Below are 18,676 nucleotides of genomic sequence, written 5' to 3'. Positions count from 1 at the left end.
GGAAAGCCTGCGACTTTGCTGAAGCTATTACTTACCTCATCTAGATTCTTTCATAATTTCCCAAGATGTTTTAAGTAAACTCTCCTAACTTCAGTAAACAGGAGGAGTTTTAATTCGGCCATATTTTTCACTTTAAGGTTCTTTCTTTTTGTCTTTTTACTATTTGAGCTTTTATTATTATTTCTTGGGACTCTACCAAGATAATATTCTTGGTGAGTGGTTTCCTTTAGTCTACTCTTTTATTTATTGAGAAAATTTTTATATTTCCATGGCATGTTACTTTTCAGTTTTACACAGTTTTTAGGATATTAAAAATTGTTCTTTTACATATACTCTGTAGAGTTTTTTTCAAGTCATAAATTAGTGTCCTTTATCAAAGGCTTTTTTTTTTCTAATGTATCAAGTTCATCATGTCATGCTGGATGGTTGCATTGTTAATATGATCAAATAAACTGATTGTTTTCCTGATGTTGAAATATTTTTGGATCTTCTAGTAAAAATCTCACTTGGTCACAATGAATGATAGACTAGATAAATGCTGATAAGATTTTTATTTCTAGTTTATATTTTTTCTTTCTTTCATACTTACTTTACATTTAACTTCTTTTTTCTTTTCTGAGATGGGATTATCTATCCAGTTAGTTTAGAATTTTTTTTTTTTGAAGAAAATCTTCTAAGTTTTATGTTCATTAGGGTTTTTGCATTTTATTATGCCTAAGAACTGATCGTTTCTTCTCATTTTTTCTTCTAGCCTTGTTCTGATTTCACCTAGTGCACTTGCTACTTTATTGACTATTTTTCTGCCTTCTTTTTAACCCATTTAGCTAAAGGTTTGTTAATAGTTTCAATTTTTTCAAAGAGCAAGCTTTTAGTTTTGTTGATCATCTTTGCAGCTTTTTATTTTTATTTTGATCTGTTGCTCCTCTAACTTCAATGTTTTCTCTTTTGTGATGACTTGGAGTGCATTTATTTTGTAGGTTCTTATTTTTAAAATGCATGCTTGATTCACTCTTTCTTTTTAATCACTATAAGTTTTGAAGATGTCATTTTCCCCAGAAAGAGTGCTTTGGATGTATCACAAATTTGGCATGTTGTTTTTTCAATATCATTGTCTTTCACATGATTATTAAGTGTTTCAAAGACTTGTTCTTCAGCCCACCCATGATTTAAGATTCCACCATTAAATCTTTATGGCTATTTGGATCTCTTGACTGTGGTCTCTGAACTAATTGACATTTTTGGTTCCTTTTCCTTTTGATATAGAACTTTGGACAAGTGATTAGTTTGGCTTAATGTACTTTAAATCTACCCATTTCTAGGTCTCACTTTTCCTCAAATATTTCTCTCCCCTTTATTTGTTTAGCGTTTCCTTAGTTTTAGAGTTTTACTAAGCTTATTTCTTCCTTTTTATCTTCATTTAGCTATCTAATCCTTGACCTATTTTTTATTTCTTTCCCCCTGCTACGCACTAAGTGGTTAAGTCAAACCCCTATCTTCCTGACCTACCCTCAAATGGTTTGGCTTATTTTTTCTTTCATTCCAAAGGATTCCTTTTATTTTGTTCCCTTCCATAATTCTCTTAGTTTTCTATTTATATTTATATGCCTTAATAATTGTCTGTATACTTATTTAATCTTTCTTTAGCTGTTTTATATTTCTCGTGGAATAAATGAACAAGCAGATCAATTCAACCGATTTCTTCTACCAAGTTTTAATTTATAAATCTTGCCCTCCTTTGCTTTTCTCTTATCCCTTTCCTCACCCACAATTGACTTTGGTGACCAAAGAAGACGAAATAAAATGTTGCCCCATGGACATGGTTTAGCCAAGCGGGGTTACCAAAACTTGTCTCTCCTCTCCAGTGTCACTCTCCATCCCCCCCCACCCCTCAACCGGGCCCCAATGAATAACCTCCCTGTCACCTTCAGGACCAAATATCAAATCGCTTATTGGCATTCAAATCCCTGCATAACCTAACTTTCCCCTTTAGTCTTATACCTTACTGCTAGCCATATATTCTTTGATCCAGTGACGCTGGCTGTCTTGCTGTCCCACAAATAAGGTATTCCATTTCTTGACTCTGGGCATTTTCTCTGCTTGCCCATGTGTGCATTCCTCATCTCTGGTTACTTTTCTTTTTTTTTTAATTTAATTTTATTTATTTAATAGCCTTTTATTTACAGGTTATATGCATGGGTAACTTTACAGCATTAACAATGGCCAAACCTCTTGTTGCAATTTTTCCCTTCCCCCCACCCTTCCCAGATGGGGATGACCAGTAGATGTTTAATTATTTAAAATATAAATTAGATACCCAATAAGGGTAGCCATGATTGGTTCTTTTTAGTACCCTTTCACATCTCGATTTCCCACATGAAATTTCCCCATCTTCCTTTTCTTCCCCTTTGACTTGTTTCTATCTTCCCTTTTGTTGATATTTTCCTATTTATCAAAGAAATTTGTTTGTAATTATTTTTTTTGCTGTCTTCCCCTCCCCCCATGAACTGTAAATCTTTAAAAGACAGGTATTAATTCTTTCCTTTGGTTTGCAGCCTTAGGTTTTAGCACAGGGCCTGAACTATTAATAGTCTTATTCAATGTGAATCGATAGATTAGAATTTTCTCTAGGTCCCAAATTATTTCAATTCTTGTTCCTACCCTCTTTACGATCATTTTCATATTCATTAAGCATGTTATGTTATCTTATTTTATTTTATTTTATTTTTTAAGGCACGAGTCTTATCAAGATAAGACTACGTAAGATTAGACTGAAAATACCGGTACTTGATCTCACCATTCATCAGTATAAGAGTTTTGCTGGACTTTGTTTCTCACCTGGATCACTTTGCCCACCCTTAGGCAACATAGTGTTTTTCCCTTTCTGGGGGCTCAACGCCTGAATGGGAAAATTCCTTAGTGAGGAAATCTCAATGAGCTTAATCCACTCCAATTAAGAACTGCTGAACTAAGGAGATGCATAGGTCTCCACTACCCAGAAAATTAGGATTATAGACATACACTACCAGAACCAGTAGCATTCCTTTTTAAACTTAATTTTCATTTTCTTCAATTGATGCAACCAACCAAACATTTCCAAAACACAATACAATAAGAAAGATGATTGAACACGAAACTTCAACTATTGACAAGGAGCTGATTTTCTTTTAAAGGAAATTCTAAGATTTGATTCAGAGCATGAAGAAAAAGCAAGCAAATGTCCAAATATTTTTCCGTAGAAATGGAAAAATTCCTTTTCCGAATTAAAAAGGATTAGTTTCAATACTATCTTTTGTCGAACAAATGTACAATCATTTTTTTCATAACCCATCCACCCCTTTGAACCTCCCCTCTAAACACCTAAGAACCCACTGAGCACCTGTGGGCCAGGATTTGGGTTCTCAAAATAAGATTCCATTTTTCAACGGCATGGTCAGACTAGCTAACAATCCCACTAGGGGTTATTCACCTAGTCAATTCAGCAATGTCCCAACTCGGACATGCAAGGTCTGCTCCACGTACACAGCCCACTAGCAGTGGGATGAAGCAAACACTTCCACTTCTACCCACATTTCTGTTTTAGGATGGCCAAGGGGAAAACGCCGCCTTCTCCACCACAGCAACCAGGAAAATTTATCCCCAAAATAATTTAGTATAAATAATTTGGTGTCTTTCAGAACTGAAACAAACAAACAACTCCTCCTCCCAAATCCCCTCTCCCCAAACAAACAACCCGTCCCCCCAAAACCCTCTCCCCAAACCCCCTCTCCCTAAACTAACCCCTCCCCACAAACCCCCTCTCCCCAAACAAACAACCCCTCCCCCCAAAACCCTCTCCCCAAACAGACAAAAACCTCTTTACATGAGTCTTAAATCCTATTTCGAAACAAAAAAGGAACAAATCCATCATTGATAGTAGAGCCACAGTCCTTTATTCTGCCTCCCAGCAAAAAGCGTAAAGAATAAGAATTCTCGGTCCTGTTCCAAGCAGGGAACCTGCTGGCTAGTTTAAGTCCAATTCAATCATGGCATTATAAGCATCCAGTTGTGCATCGAGTTCTTCTACGGAAAGCTGTTGCTTCGAGTTTCTTCCGGTCCCTCGTTCTGGTCCTCGCGGGCCTCCGGGACCGCCTCTCCGGGTGCCGCCTCCAGAACCACGGCTCCCAGTCATTCTCCCTCTCTTTGCACTCTGTGCGGGTCTTCGTTGTGCACGAGTCTGTGATAGAACAAGCTGGACGTTCATAGGTCTGTCATCCAAGGTGACACCATGATAGCGTTTCATGGCCTTCAGAGCATCTGCTTTTCGCTCAAAGTGAACATCTGCTGTCCCTAAGCTTCGGCCGGAGCGATCATAATGTAGAGCTGCCTTCTTCAGAGTTCCACATGCAGCAAATAGTTCCTGGATATCGGCACCCGAGACCCCGCAATCCAGATTGGAGATCAGCAGTTTGGCGCCGGTCTCAAGTACGGGCCCATTTCCCCAAATCACCGTGGGAACACGCCGGGCTGCCCTTGTCTGGAAGCTGCGGGTCGGCTGGGGGGCGGGTGGGTTTCGCCGCCCCTGGCGCCTCCGGGCCCCGCCCACCTGTTTCCGGATGGGGTTGGTCCCAAGTCACTGTGGAACACGTCGGGCCTTTCAAGCCGCCGGGCCGGCTGTGGGGCCGGGGCGGCCTCCGCCGGCCCCGGGGCCATGGCCCTCCTGTTCCTGATGGGGCCCCCGCCTCGGTTTCCGCGGGCTGCCACCTGCGCGCCCCCGCCTTCGGGGCCGCCCTGGGCCCCGCCCGACCTGGGCCCCGGTCCCCGCCGCATCCGCCACCCTGGCTCGCTTGGGTTTAAACATTGTCGCCCAGGGACGTCCAACGGGCCATGGCGGGGGGAATCTGGGGGTCGGCACGAATCCCCACAACGAGTTGTTTTGAAAAAATATCTAATCGTTATTTAATGTTGTTCTTTTCACCTCCCCTCTAGAGATGGCTCCTCTCAGACCCGTCATATTTAATCTTATAAACGAATTTTTCCTTTCAAAACACCCACCACTTTGGCCTTTGTCTTCCTTCCCGGATCTCGGAGCCCAACTTATGATAAGTACATCATTAGGTGTCAATCTTTACAACAGGTGTCAACTCGGGAGAACTATACATAAGTACCTAAGAACTTGTGGAAACTAGATAACCATTGTTCACATTCCACTGAGTTAACAATTTGTTTAGAATTAAATTAATCCTACTGAGCCTTAAGTATGTTTCTCCCGGTTCTGCCCTTTACACACACACACACACCCGTCCATTTATTGTCCCACATACTTTATTTACCATTTCTTTCTTTGGACAGAAACGACTTTTCTTCAGAGGTCTTTTATATTTGATTTGAATATTTATAAGAGTCCAAATGACATTTTCTCAGATTCATTCTTAAAACAATATTGCTGCTATTGTATACAATGTTTCCTTGGTTTTCCTCATTTCCGTCTCTTGGATGGATACCTCATTCTTAAAGAATGCTATTTCTTTTTCATAACATCATAGCATAATAATATATAAAAATAGTTTCCCAACTTGATTAGTTAGGTGTTTCTCTCAGCCCAAAGATTTCTTGTGCATTATTTTTGTTCATTTACCAACTTTTGTTAACTTTTTTTTTGCCAACTTAATGGGACATTTCTTTCTAGGTTTGGTAAGCTATACGCACATAAATGTATACAAACACACATATGTCTCTATATACATAGACACATTTATACATACACTTATATTGATATGTGTGTGAATGATTTGTGACTTTATTAGCAGTGGGGATCTAGAGTGTATACCCTTATATAACCAAAGCATCACTGTACATCTGCTAAGTATATACTGTGCATGAGGGACCACATATAAAACTTTCTATTGTGTGTAGTTTGTCACCTGTTATCACTCTGCTTCAATCACAACATATATTGTCACAGTCCCCTGATTTCAGTTTAAGGGAGCCCTTTCGGGAAATGGGGAGCTGAAGCCGACATTGTCAGCAAGTTCGCTCTAGGGTTAAGGGTCTTATATCCCACCCAGAATTCCCCCACTTCTGCACTTCTAGTATCTCAAATACAACTTATTAGGTCATTAGAAAGGGCCTATGGTACCAAGATGGGAGTCCACCATGCAGTCCTAATGCAGGATGCATTTTCCAGGTCAGTTAATATTTCACACTTTTCTCTTTTTTCATTTTTTTTTTTGGTTTTACTTTGTTGTATCTTGATTTCTCATAAATGCATTAGCTTCTATTTTCTCAATTTTAATTTTTAAGGAATTATTTTTCGTAGTGACCTCTTGTACCTCCTTTCCCATGTAACCAATTTTGCTTTTTAAGACATTCTTCTTATTAGCTTTTTGTTTTTCTTTTTGCACCACTCTCAATTTTTTTCTCTAATTTTCCCTCTATCTCTTTTATTTGATTTTTAAAAATCCCTTTTGAGCTCTTCCATAGCCTAAGACCAATTCTTATTTTCTTAAAGTTTTGAATTTGGGAACTTTGACTTTTATTTCTTCTAATTGTTTTGACCCTTGCCCTTATAAGTAACTTTAATTCGAAACCTTTTTTGTCCTTTTTTCCTAGCCTATTACTCAGCTTTTAACTCTTTGTAAAGTAGGACTGTTTCCAGGGTGGAGAGTGCACTATTCCAAGCTTCAAGAGTTTTGTGTAGCTTTTTCAGAGAAACTTCTCAGATCCAAACACAAACTCCTCTTTTCTACTCTGGAACTGTTAGGAGTGTCCCTGCTCCATTATAGTTGTAAGATCTAGTTTGCTAAAGCAACAGAGTCCTACTTTGTTGGCACTGACACTGAGGTCAGAGCCAGAACCAGAGCTGCACTGGCTCAGCCTGTACTGTTTTCATGCTGGACTGCCAAGCCCGTTGCCACTTTTCTGCTGACCTTCCAAGTCCTCTTTGATATCTCTGTGCTAAGAAATCGGGAATCCACCAGTACTGCTGCTGATTCAAAGGCCCCTAAACCTGATTTAGTGGAGTGGGGCCTGGGCTGGGGCTGGAGCTGTAGACAGGGATGTGATGATGCATCTTGCATTAGGACTCCATGCCGGACTCCCATCTTGGTGCCATAGGCCCTTTCTGATGACCTAATAAGTTGTCTTCAATTGGAAAATGTTCTACTCTCTCCTTTGGGGAACCGCCTTTACTCCAATATTTTGACTCTGCCTCTTAGGATTTTTTTTTTTTTTGCTGAGACAATTGGGGTTAAGTGACTTGCCCAGGGTTACACACTTAGGAAATGTTAAGTGTCTGAGTCCAGATTTGAACTCAGGTCTTCCTGACTTCAGTACTGGTACATTATCCACTGCATCACATAGCTGCCCCCAAATGGATTTTTAAATACATGTTTTTCATATTTTAAAAAGATGTGTTTCAAACAAGTTGACCATATTAACTCCAAATTATTGTTTAAATGAAGCCCCCATTTTTAGGAAACTCACAGATGAGTTATTCTCTAATGGGTAGGTGATCAAAAGATATGAACAAATAGTTTCTAGGAAAGAATTGCTAACTATTAACAAGAAAGACTAATAAGAGAAATGCAAATCAAAAACAACTTTACCTCATTGCCATCAAATGGCCAAAAATGACAAATATAGGAGTAGTTAATGTTGGAGGGGGTAAGAAAATATGGTACTATAATCTACTGTTGGTGGAACTTTGAATTGGCTCCCTCAGTCTGGAAAATCCCATTGCTACATATATATTCCAAGAAAGTCAATAATATGATAAAAGTCTCATGTACCGAAATAAAGTTTTCAAAGTTCTTTTTTAGTAGTAGCAAAGAACTGAAAACAAAGTAGATGCCCATTTTTTGGAGAATAGGAAAATAAATATGGTGAAATGAACCCATAAATAACTAGAAGAAAACCAGACTTCATGTTTTCAAGTTCTGAAATGACTTTCTGTTGATCCCTTTCCCTTAGCCCGAAGGGAAATTAGTGGTTTTTCTTTTTGGACCCGTTGAATTTTATTCTCTTTAATTATAGTCAGTATATGAAGGGCTACAGTTGAATCAGAAGAAAGTATAGCATCTTTGGCTGCACTTAACATTCTTGCTTTAGGCTACTATCACTTCTAGCTCCTAAGCCTTTAGTTCTCCAAGAAAAACCTCTGCTTTTTTGTAAGTATCTTTCTTTAAGTTTCAGAAATCTTGACTTGTTTCCTTGCCTTAGTTTTTCAGTACAGGCATGAAATAATGTATCCATCAAGCAAGGTGCTGTCCACCTTGCTAGGTGCTGGCACACAAAGAAAAAAATAAAACTCCCTGATCTCAAGGATTTGACATTCTATCAAGAGCAACAACATATATTAAGTATACATAGAATAAAATATGCAAAATAAATATAATGTGGCTAATGACAAAATAGTTTGAGAAAGGCACTAGTGTTAAGGACCATGCCTAAGTGAAGGGGCAGGTCAATTCTCTGAGAACCTCCACAGTTGTGAATCATAAACCTAAAGTTGCAAAACAGCCTTTACTAACACAGATGTTCCTTGTGGACTGGGAATGAAATAAATTGAAGGCAAGAGGGAAAAGGAGAGAGGTCAGAGGATGCAACTGCCTCTCAGCCTCCTTGGATCTTCATCATCCTCTCACAGGAAGAGATCCATTCTACAAACCTAAGTTAGGTCTCCAGCAGCCACTGGCAGGTGGCTCCCTTATCACAACACACTAGCATTTGGGCTAAGGAAAGTTATTAAGTGTGGAAGGTATAGGTGACATTTTGTACTAGTGGCAGAGGTGAGGAGGAAGTACATTCCTGGAATAGAGGAGTGGCCAATGCAAAGATAGAAAGGAGAGACTCAGTGACGTGTTGGAGGAACAGAGTTCCACTTTGGCTAGACTAGAGATTACAAGAAAGACAGTGAGGTTGGAAAAATAATTTGGGGCCAATCTCTGAAGGGCTCTAAAAGCCAAATAATAGGGTTTCTATTTTATCCTCTGTCAAATACAAGAAACAGGAAAGAATGATTCTGTCTTCTTTAAAGGTAACTATATTGTTATGATAGACCTATGAGCAAGTGGCCAGGGCAGGAATCACAGAACAAGGATTTTAAGGATCATGGAATCAGGATCTAGAACTCCAAATTAGGCTTGCTGTATGAGGATGTTCCAGCTCACCTCACATTCAGTCCCAAACTACTAGTGTAGGAATTAGCTAGATGAGTCGGGAGCATACACTCAATGCCCAGGGATCCAAACTAAACTGGCAGTATTCAGATGCCCAGCCTGAATCATGAAGTCAGCAATGTGGGGTCACCCAGACAGTCTAGGACCATAGATTCCATATCCAAAAACCCTAGTAAGGATATCCCAAAGTAGACTGTGGAGTCTATGGGGACAGGAGCATAAAGGGGGAGTATTGCCCAGAGGAGCCAGGATCTCAGAATCAGTCTGCAGAGCAATACTATCTTCCAGGTTGCCCAGATTAAAATGACTGAAAAAATGAATAAAAAAATAAATAAAGAGCTATTATGAAGCTTGGAATGTCCAAAATACCTCCGTGCAAAACCTGAAAGAAAAATACAACTTGGCAAAAAAACAAAAACAAGATCAATTAAGATTCCTAGAAGAAATGACAAACATTAAAAATTGTATTATGAATGAAATAAGAGTGATAGAAGAAAGAAATGAAAAAGAACCATATCCATAAAGGGGATACTCGGAAAGCTAGTTAACAGTTTAGTACAGTTTTAACCTTTCCCAAGTAAAAGATTCCCAGAAAATTAAAATGAGACAGTAAGAATTAATACAATAAAATAAAAAGATTGAGAAAATTGAAGAAAATGTAAGGTATCTTATAAAAAAAAACAACTGATCTGGAAAGCAAATAATGAAGTAATATATAAAGAATCATTGGACTACCTAAAAACAATGACAAAAAAAGGCCTGAATATCATATTTTAAAAAATCATGAAATAAAACTTACTAGATTTCTTAGAACCAGAGGGCAAAATGAAAACAGAAAGAGTTAACTGGTCATCCTAAAAGGAACTCTAAAATAAAAACTTCTAGAACATCTCAGCCAAAATTCAGAGCTTTCAGGTCAAAGAAAAATCCTGCAAGCAGCCAGAAAGAAACAATTCAAGTACCAAGGAGTCACAGTCAGAATCACACAAAATTTAGCAGCTACCATTTCATAGGAGTGGAAAGATGGGAATAAAATTCCAAAGGGCAAAAGACATAAGCTTACAATCAAAAATAAATCACCCAGCAAAATAGACTATAATCTTATAAAGAATAATATGTATCTTTCCTTAAATGGAGGCCTTGTAAGCATTCTTGATGAAAAGACTTGAGCTGAATAGAAATTTTGAACTACAGATATGGAAGTAAAGATAGACATAAATAGATAAGTACAAGTAAAGAATGAAAAAAGATTTTTATAAGAATGAAGCATTTGCATATTAATGGAAAGATGAAATCAGCATCTTCTAGGAAAAATTATGTCATCAGTTGTTGTAGAGGGAATCAGTAAGATAAGGGCCTGGGTATAATTTTTGTTATGTTTTGAAGATTCTAAAATAAAAACATAAAGGGTGATGAGGCAAAAAGTGATATATTATTAAAAATGGAAGGAATGTTTGGAGGAACAAATTATAATTATTTCACATAATTAGGGTAGTTGTGAAGTGCATAGAGTGCCAGGTCAACTCACTTCCATGACATGGATAACTACAATCCTCTTCAAGACTTATCTTCCTGAGGAATTTGTGGCCAAAGAAAAATTGCAATACATTATGGAATGCAAAATGGATAATTTTGATTATATTAAGTTAAAAAATTTTATACAAAAAAAAAAAACCCAATTCAGACTAGATTAGAAGGGAAGCAATAAACTGGGGGAAAAAATTTACATCCAATGGTTCTGATCAAGGCCTCATTTCTAAAATATATAGAGAATTGACTCAACTTTATAAGAATTCAAGCCATTCTCCAGACAATTTTCAGATGAAGAAATTGAAACTTTCTAGTCATATGAAAAGGTTTTCTAAATCGCTGTTGATCAGAGAAATGCAAATTAAGACAACTCTGAGATACCACTGTACACCTCTCAGATTGACTGAAATGACAGGAAAAAATAGTGAGGTATGTTGGAGAGGATGTGGGAAAATTGGGACACTGATATATCATTGGTGGAATTGTGAACTGATTCAGGCATTCTGGGGAATAATTTGGAACTCTGCTCAAAAGATTAACAAACTGTGCATACTCTTTGATCCAGCAGCGTCTCTGTTAGTTCTATATCCCAAAGAGATCATAAAAGAGGGAAAGGGACCTACATGTGCAAAAATGTTTGTGGCAGCTCTTTTTGTAGTGACAAGAAACTGGAAACCGAGTGGATGCCCATCAGTTGGAGAATGGCTGAATAAATTACGAATGTTATGGAATATTATTGTTCCGTAAGAAACCATCAGCAGGATGATTTCAGAAAGGCCTGGAGAGACTTACATGAACTGATGCTGAGTGAAATGAGTAGAACCAGGAGATCACTGTACATGGCAACAAGATTATACGATGATCAATTCTGATGGATGTGGCTGTCATCAGCAATGAAATGATTCAGGTCAGTTCCAATGATCTTGGAGGACTGTAGGGACTGAGTATGGATCACATCATATTTTCACCTTTTTTGTTGTTGTTTGCTTGCAGTTTGTTTTCTTTCTCACTTTTTCTTTTTTGATCTGATTTTTCTTGTGCAGCATGATAATTGTGGAAATATGTATAGAAGAATTACATGGTTAACATATATTGGATTACTTGCCATCTAGTGGAGGGAGTGGGGGGAAGGGAAAAAATTGTAACACAAGGTTTTGCAAGGGTGAATGTTGAAAATTACCTATGCATATGTTTTAAAAACTAAAAAAATCTTTAATTTTTAAAATAATGTGATTGGAACCATAAGGCCTTCATGATGGAGGACCAGCCACATGAACGGAAAGCAGAAAATAAAGGAAAAGGCAAATTGAAAACTTAAAAAAAAATTATCTTCCTGAATTCAAATCTGACTCAGATTTCCAGAATTAAAAGCCACCTTCCTGGTTTTGTACCCAATTTATCAAAATATGTTTGTATAAAGTTTTGATCTATATTTTATTCATATGATGATTAAAATAATGCTGAGCAAATCAACAATAAGAACAAGTACACAAGTATTCTTTACCCTAGTAATAAATGCACTAACGTGAAAGACTCCAGACTCAAGACTCCAGACTCCATCCTTGACCAGCCAAGTGGTAGCTCTCCTTCCTTCATCACTTCTCTACCTAAAGATCAAGGCCCATCCAGATATCTTCCAAAAAACTAGTCTGGACATTACATTTTGATGCCTAAACATTTAGGGGCTCTAGACATGAGACTGTAGACACAAGGACCTATACTCAGCAGTTCGACTGGTGAGATTCTAAGCTCAGTGGAGCAGTCCCTGTGATCTGGAAATAGGGTGAGTACAATAGACAAGCAGGAAAATTTGGTAAGGGGTAAACTACTGTGTCAGTTGAAATGGAGCAAATACTAAGAAAAGAGCCTCCGCCACCTCAAGGGAAGTGGGTAGAATGCATAGTTAGGTTAATAAAGAAGCAAGGTTTGTTGGTAACTCAGAGGCAGATCACTGGGTTCTTAAATATTTTAGAGTGCATGTCTCCTTGGCTCTCTAAGAAAGAAAAATTAGAGCCAGAGATGTGGAAAATAGTGAGAGAGCAATTAACTGAATACTACAAAGTTATAGGTCCTGATTCAATTCCTGAGGAAACATTCCTTATATACAATATAATATAACTGGCTTTAAAGAATCCCAAGTTTTAAAACAAGGAAAGATTTTAATGTGGATGGCAAGGAAGTGTCAGGAGAAATAGCCTGAGGGGGGTAGTACTGAAAAAGCATCTTGAAGGCATGGAGAGTTGGGCAGGAAAAGAGTTAAGTATCATAAGGACAGTGCTGATGAGCTTAAGGGGTGTGGTGCTTCTCATTTTCACAACTCAGCTTCACTTCCCCCTATACCCCAGCAGGTGCCCGCTAAGGGCATTCCCCATCTCCTGACCCTCCTCCCTCAATTTCCCCTTCCTGGGTGGAGGGAAGAGGATGAATGGAAGGGGCAGTGACAACATCAGCACCACCCATGCAGCAGCTTTGTCCACCCCCTATGACATGATTACCAAAGGCATTAGTTAAAGCTAAAGAGAAAGGACAGGATACATCTGATTTGAGAATAGATGCTTACTCTGTGATTGAAGAGTTTGACTCTTCAGGTCAAGAAAGAAGAAGATACAGTCCTTTTAATCTGGGAATTATTAAAGATCTGAAAAAGGCTTGCACTCTTTATAGGTCTACATCATCTTATGTTAAGATGTTATTAGAGAATTTGGCTTTTGAAATTTTAACCCCTAATGATTGGAAATCTTTAGCAAGGACATGTTTAGAACCTGGACAAAATTTGTTGTGGCTTACTGAGTATAGTGAACTCTATAGAATACAAGCCCAACGAAATAGGCAAACTGGAGTTGATATACCAGTCACCTTTGATCAGCTAGCAGGTTTAGGTCCTTATGCAGACTCTTTAGCACAGATTAATTACCCCATAGCAGCATATGAGCAAATTGCTGTTGCTGCTATAAAACATGGGGCACCCTCCCAGGAAGAGAAGATAGAGGGGAAGCCTTCATAAAACTAGCACAAGGTCCAATTGAATCTTTTGCTGATTTTGTGGGACATCTGCAAACAGCTGTCATATGAACTATTGGTGAAAATGCAGCAACAGAAATTATGAAAAGACAACTTTCTAGAGAAAATGCTAATGAGGATTGTAGAAGAATTATACTAGGACTACACAAAGATATTCCTTTAAATGAGATCATAAGACAGTGTGTCACAGTGGGCACAAATACCTTTTATAACCAGGCTTTGATTCAGACTTCCCAAGATCCAAACATGGGAAGACAGGGTCCCTTTTGGCAAGGAACTTCCAGAGAGACTTGTCAATACTTACAATGTGGTAAAGTAGGGCATCTGAAAGCTCGATGTTGGCATAGAGATAGAGTGAAAAAACAGGGTGGGAGAACAAGACCTAAAACCCCATGTGCAAAATGCAACAGAAGCTTCCATTGGGCATCAGAATGTAGATTGACTCAGGGAAATGGGAAGTGGGGCTCGGTTTCAGGACTCCAGGCAAAAAACACTTGGGGCATGATGGCAGCCAATGCTACACCCAGAGAGTCTTTAGAAGTTCAATATTCAAACATGATCAATCAGCCTAGAAGCAACCTGATGAGAGAAAGGGGTTACAATTGGGGAGAATAGAGTGGTATGCAGCTGGGACTACTTAAAATATCCCCTAGAGAGGTAAAATCTGTTACTCTCCAGCCTATGAATCCTTTGCCTCCAGGCACAATAAATAGGCTTAACCATTTCATGTGCTGAGAGTGCTTATAAAACAGTGTTTATCTATACACTGATATGGGAAACTGCAGAATGTGTAGCTAATATCCCAGTCACTGATACAGATAGACAATGTGTGATAATATCACCCAGGAGAAGTAGTAGCATCGAGTTTACTGATACAGACTCCTAATAGGCAATCTGGTGATATTGGCCCAGATTTTGACTCCCAGCAACAGAATTCAGCAATATTCTGGACTACAGCAATTATAGCTGATTGTCCTTTGTTCCCTGTCTATGTAAATGTCATACCATCGGAAGGATTGGTAGACACAGGTGCAGATCATACCATCATTAGAGGTGCCAGTTGGCCCAATCAACAAGGACACCCATATGTCTGGCATAGGAGGATCAATAGAAGCTGAAATTAGTGCTATTCCTTTCAGATGGGCATTTGAAAGTGAAACATGAGTTTTTACTCCTTTTGTAGCTGAAAAAATCCCCATCAATCTGTGGGGAAAAGACATTTTACAACAGTTAGGATTACAAATGAATTCGGATTTTTAGGCAGGGCTGTTGATGAAGGCCTGCCAACGCTCTCACCTGTTCTTATTCAATGGAAAACTGATACACCAGCATGGGTGGAACAGTGACCCTTACCAAGTGATAGAATTCAGACCTTATTAAATATAGTACAGGAGCAACTTAAGCAAGGACACTCACAACCTTCTCTAAGTCCTTGGAATTCCCCTGTATTTGTTGTAAGAAAGAAATCTGGACAATGAAGGATGTTGACTGATTTAAGAAAAGTAAATGAACAGATGGAAACTATGGGAACTCTTCAGCCTGGACTTCCATCTCCTATTCAGTTGCCTAGAGAATGGCCTCTTTGGGTTATAGACATTAAGGATTGTTTCTATTCTATCCCTCTAATAAGGAGGATATGTAAAGATTTGCCTTTTCAGTGCCCAGCATTAATTTAGCTGAGCCTTATAAAACATATGAATGGACAGTTTTGCCACAGTGAATTAAAAATAGCCTTACTATATATCAAATGTATATTGCTGCTGCTCTTACTCCAGTAAGAAAAGCATTTCCAGTAATAAACTGGGAAAATATTTTTACAATTAAAGGCTCTGATAAAGGCCTCATTTCCAAAATATATAGAGAATTGACTCTATAAGAAATCAAGTCATTCTCCATTGATAAATGGTCAAAGGATATGAATAGACAATTTTCAGATGAAGAAATGAAAATTATTTCTAGCCATATGAAAAGATGCTCCAAGTCATTATTAATCAGAGAAATGCAAATTAAGGCAACTCTGAGATACTACTACACACCTGTCAGATTGGCTAGAATTAGAATAACAGGGAAAGATAATGTGGAATGTTGGAGGGCATGTGGGAAAACTGGGACACTGATACATTGCTGGTGGAATTGTGAATACATCCAGCCATTCTGGAGAACGATTTGGAGCTATGCTCAAAAAGTTATCAAACTGTGTATATCCTTTGATCCAGCAGTGTTACTAATGGGCTTATATCCCAAAGAGATCTTAAAGAAGGGAAAGGGATCTGTATGTGCAAGAATGTTTGTGTCAGCTCTCTTTGTAGTGGCTAGAAACTGGAAACTGAGTGGTGGATGCCCATCAATTGGAGAATGGCTGAATAAATTGTGGTATATGAATATTATGGAATATTATTGTTCTGTAAGAAATGACCAGCAGGATGATTTCAGAAAGGCCTGGAAAGACTTACATGAACTGAGGCTGAGTGAAATGAGCAAGACCAGGAGATCATTATATACTTCAATAACAATACTATATAATGATCAATTCTGATAGATGTGGCCCTCTTCAATAATGAGATGAACTAAATCAGTTCCAATAGAACAGTAATGAATTGAACCAGCTACACCCCATGAAAGAACTCTGGGAGATGACTATGAACCACTACACAGAATTCCCAATCCCTCTATCTTTGTCTGCCTGCATTTTTTATTTCCTTCACAGATTAATTGTACACTATTTCAAAATCCGATTCTTTTTGTAAAGCAAAATAACTGTATGGACATGTGTATATATATTGTATTTAACTTATACTTTAACATATTTAACATGTACTGGCCAACCTGCCATGGGGCGGGGGGGAGCGGGAGGAAGGAGAGGAAAAGTTGGAACAAAAGGTTTTGCAATTGTCAGTGCTGAAAAACTGTCCATGCGTATATCGTGTAAATAAAAAGCTATAATAAAATTAATTAATTAATTAAATTTAAAAAACATTTCCAAATATTGTTATACATTACATGGATGATATCTTGGGGTGTGCACCTGAGTAGCAAATGTCAGAAGCATGTCTACAAAAGATCATAGAAACACTAAGGAACTACAAATTGCAAATAGCTCCAGAAAATATTCAAAGACATGCTCCTTTTCGATATTTAGGATATGGAGTATATCCGAAGGTGCTTACAGTACAAAAACTTTCTTTAAGAACTGAGAAATTGAACACCTTAAATGACTTTCAGAAATTTATAGGAAATATCCAATGGATGCATCCAGTGTTAGGCTTAATTACCTATCAATTACAACCATTATATGACATTTTAAGGGGAGACAATGTTTTAAACTCACCACACCAGTTTACAAAAGAAACTCAAGAGGCTTTGAGAGAAGTTGAACTGGCTTTATCCAATGTGGTTGAAAGAGTCACTCAACAACCCTTGGAAATATCAGTTTTTGTTACAAAAGAGGCACCCACAGCAGTCCTTCATCAAGGACACAGAATCTCCATTAAAGATAACCCGGCTATCTTTAGCAATAATTGCTACATAATTGGCAATGGATTTTTGAAGAAAAGGTTTCTAAGGTTTCTCTTTTTTTTTTTTTAATTTTTATTTAATAGCCTTTTATTTACAGGATATATGCATAGGTAACTTTACAGCATTAACAATTCCCAAATCTCTTGTTCCAATTTTTCACCTCTTACCCCCCCCCTCCCCAGATGGCAGGATGACCAGTAGATGTTAAATACATTAAAATATAAATTAGGTACACAATAAGTATACATGATAAGGTTTCTCTTAATAGACAAACTATCTTTACAGATGCATCCAAACATAACATTTATGCTGTATACTCTCATGACTTAACTATAAAGAGAGTAGTGAGAATTCCTTTTCAGTCCACTCAGCAGAATGAATTGTATGCAATCATTCTAGCTCTTACTTATTATCCAGGAGATATAAATATAATATCTGATTTGGCCTATTCGGTAGGTGTGGTACAAAGAATTGCCACAGCCCAAATAAAACTTGTAGCTTCCAATATATATCAGCTCTTTAAGGAACTTCAAGAGCAAGTGAGAAGGCATCCAGGTAAAATTTATATCTTGCATGTCCACTCTCATAGTGGACTTCCAGGTCCTATTTTTTATGGAAATTCAAAGGCAGATAGCCTTCTAATCATATTAACTAATACTATTTTATTTCAAACAGTCCAAGAATCTCATTCTAAACATCATCAAGCTGCTTGAGCTTTACATTTATAATTTGGGATAGCAAGAGAGGAAGCTGGGAGCATAGTAAAAGCCTGTACAGCTTGCCTTCCTTTCCACGCTCCTACACTCCCTCCGGGGAAGACCCCTCGTGGTTTGAAACCTAATGAAATTTGGCAAATGGATGTGACCCATTACAAATCTTTTGGTCATCTGTCTTTTATCCATGTTGTAGTTTCAGAATTTACTTTTACAATACCAGCAGCAAAAGAATGCAGCCCGAGTGGTCACTGAATTCCTTATGCAAGCTTTTGCAATTATGGGAATGCCACAAGCAATAAAAACAGATAATGGACCTGCATATACTTCTAAACATTTTGCACACTTTTGTGCACAGTATCAGATTTTACACACCACTGGCATACCCTTTAATCCTCAAAGACAGGAAATAGTAGAGAGGAGAAACAAAGACATTAAGATGCTGCTCCAAAAACAAAAGAAAGGGGGAGCTACAGGTAACCCTAGAGAACTTCTAAATTTAGCTCTTTATACAATTAACATCTTGATTTTTTGACAAAGATGCACTGGTTCTGACAGACAGGTTTTATAACCCACCGGAAGGGCAGTGTCCAGTGCAAGCAGCTCCACTATCTTTAGATAAAGAAAGTGGGGAATGGAAGGGACCAGATTAGTTAACTGCTTGGGGGAGAGGGTTTGCTTGTATCTCTATAGATGGAGAACGAATCAGATGGGTGCCAACAAGCCGTATTCGCCTTGTCT

The 18,676-nt window shown here is 38.1% G+C and overlaps 1 pseudogene; it reads right to left on the bottom strand.

Annotated features, from left to right (window-relative positions):
* Nucleotides 1–3,873: 3,873 nt before the first annotated feature.
* Nucleotides 3,874–7,079, bottom strand: LOC116420673 (annotated as a pseudogene).
* Nucleotides 7,080–18,676: the final 11,597 nt, after the last annotated feature.

The sequence above is a fragment of the Sarcophilus harrisii genome, chromosome 1, assembly GCF_902635505.1.
Source record: "Sarcophilus harrisii chromosome 1, mSarHar1.11, whole genome shotgun sequence".
NCBI classification, from domain to species: Eukaryota; Metazoa; Chordata; class Mammalia; order Dasyuromorphia; family Dasyuridae; genus Sarcophilus; species Sarcophilus harrisii.
The sequence above is the reverse complement of the archived record's forward strand: the minus strand, read 5'-3'. Positions and strand labels throughout refer to the sequence as shown.